This window comes from Cynara cardunculus, unplaced genomic scaffold, assembly GCF_001531365.2.
Source record: "Cynara cardunculus var. scolymus isolate 2C unplaced genomic scaffold, CcrdV1 Un_Scaffold_7395, whole genome shotgun sequence".
NCBI lineage: Eukaryota > Viridiplantae > Streptophyta > Magnoliopsida > Asterales > Asteraceae > Cynara > Cynara cardunculus.
In genome coordinates, this window is record NW_020203528.1 from 6,648 (window position 1) to 9,472 (window position 2,825).

Here is a 2,825-nt window from a genome sequence, read left to right on the forward strand (position 1 = left end):
CTATTGGGAACGTTGAATCTTTAAGCACTTGTATTTATTAATAAGAACTGAGGTTATTGGATTTATCCTTTTATTCATATCATTGAGAACTGCTTTATTTGAATGTATTGCAAATATTCCTGAACAAATATATTTTATTATATTTTGGTGATTATCACCCTGCATTTGCAAAGAATAGATTCACTCACTAGACCCTTCTAGTCTAACCCTCATTTTTATGTCTTTAAAATATGCGGTGCAGGAATGGCGGGGTCCGGGGATAATAAGGGGAAAGGGAAAATATGATTGTTTTTCTAATCTGATATCTGCTTTTGAGGATCTGCTTGAGATTGCTTATTTTTTAAGATACATGTTGTATTATATGTGTTAGTACAAGATTTTGTTTTGGAAATTTTCATATGTAGATTTTATACATATAAGAATCCTTGTACTAGTGGGACCTTGTGATGTAAACTATATTTCTATGTAATGAAATATGTATTATATGCAAATGTGGTGTTTGGGGGTGTTACACATATGTTAATTTAAGTTATCTAACTATGCTCAAGAATGGTTTTACAAAGTACTCTACAAATGTTTGACTAGTTTGTTTAATTAGAAGTCCCAATTCTAACATAAATCTCATATAAGGTGACAAAATCATGATGGTCATTTTGTTACAAATTTAATTGAAATCTCATTTGAAGTTATGAAAAAGAAACGTTCTATAATATTTCAAGTGAAAATTAGAGTGCGTAAGTTGTAGCAACAGTAGTGGAAGTTCAAGGCGATGCATGAAAAACCACATCACCAAGCTAAGATAATAGTTTTTTTCTCATAAAAAAATAAAATTAATATCAAGTGGGGTCGATGACCCACATATCAAATATTAAACTGATAAAAACAAATATTACACTTTATAGTAACATTCTATAATATTTAAATTGTAATTAGAGGGGTGTATCAAACCTTGATAGTAGTAACACCAAGACGACAGATAAATAACTACATCACCAAGTAGTATAATGGGCATTCTTATATACAAAATAAAAATACCAAGCAAGTTGAAAACTCATATATTATATCAAACTAAAAACATATAATATACTTGATCTAAACAAAAAAAAACCTAAGATTCGGGATAGATATGTTAAACTAAAAACATATACTACATTTGATCATAAGCAAAAGGTCGACATCCGAGAAAAATATGTTTGTTCCATTTTTAGTCATTTTTTTGTACTAATCTCCCTCTTGCCACTTTACTCCATCATGCTATGCGGAATGCGATTATGCGAACAATATTGAGAAAAATGTTGGCTCTTTTGTTTTTTGTATCCACCTCTCACGTGTCTCTTTCTTCTTTGATCCAATGTGGGATGCAAACAATAATGTGAGAAAAAAAAATGATTTATATTGCTTAGAAGTTGTCACCTGATTATCCATGGTTATGCTTTTATAGATTACGATAAAGATATAAAAATATAGATTATAGATATATAACTATTGTTTTTACAACTATAACTTCGACCAATTTTATGGTTTTGATTTATGGTCAACTTTATGTTATTTTTTATATTAGTTTTTGATATATAATTTTTTATAAAAGATGGTTGACCAAAAAAAGGACAACCTAAAAATTGCACAAACTCTCTTACTATTTTAAGATATCTAACTTCTTTTTAAATATTCACTTCCTTATTTTGTATTATTTGGTTGATTTTGATTTCAACCATGGTTATATATTTTGTATTATTTGTTTGGTTCCTCCTTTAATATATTATATTGATATTGTTATTGGTTGATGATTGATTTCAAATTCATTTTTTCCTTCTTCCATATACTTACCTCTGTCTTCGAATATATCACATTTTCATGAACTTGCGGCAATAGTTAACATGTAACTTCTTTACATATAGGTTTATTTTATTTTATTTTACTTATAATCATATAATCAAGTTTAGTTAATCTAAAAAGGTTATCATAGGTTCAATTTTAATTATAACAAGCTAAAACAATCAATAAATTGTTCGGTGTATTATTTTAAAAATTTTAATTCAACTTTATAATATAAAATATATATTAAAGTCATATTATTACTTTTTATTGTTATTTTAAAGTTAATTGATATAAAACCAATGATATAAAAATTGGGTCATCCAAGTAAGATAACCTTATTATCAAGCCTCTTGAGTTGACACAATGAAACTCATTCTTCTTACTTATACATATCTCCTTATTCCAATCTTTCAATCTCTCACCAATATGGAATATCACAAACTCAACCACAACTCCCCAACATCTCAGTACTCAATTCTCATGATTTCACATCAATACCTCTTGGTTTGCTCGGTGATCAAAACTCAATTTAAGAAAAAATGTAAAATCCTCGACTCTAGCGGAAGTGCGATGTGTCTGGAAACTCGGGATCGTGTTTATATTTATAACGCCTTGTCCAACACCGTAAATCACGATTTAGAGAATACTAATATAAGATAAAAGCACGTCATTAAGTCAACACTTTCATTCTACATATAAGTGATATAATAGATACTTAGGCTACATTTATTATTATAAGTATTGCAATAATCACAAATTTTGTTAAGAAAAAAATGTATCATTTGCATTCGTTTTGCACAAATCTTTTTCCAATTGGTTGATTTTAATTTCAACCATGTCTATAGATTTCATTGCTCTATCTCGCATTTATACATCCATCATCTTCTTCCCAACTATCATCTTTCTATCAATGTGAGATGATGAAAGTCAACCTTATTTCAGATTTGAGGAACACTCAAACCTCATGTTGCCAATTCATCATCTTTGGTTTCACTTTTATATTTACA

At 28.4% G+C, this 2,825-nt stretch overlaps 1 non-coding gene across 1 annotated transcript; it reads right to left on the minus strand.

The window, feature by feature from the left end:
* Positions 1 to 725: 725 nt before the first annotated feature.
* Positions 726 to 918, minus strand: LOC112504931. Its single transcript, XR_003068297.1, has one exon. It is a non-coding gene; the product is annotated as a U2 spliceosomal RNA (small nuclear RNA).
* Positions 919 to 2,825: the final 1,907 nt, after the last annotated feature.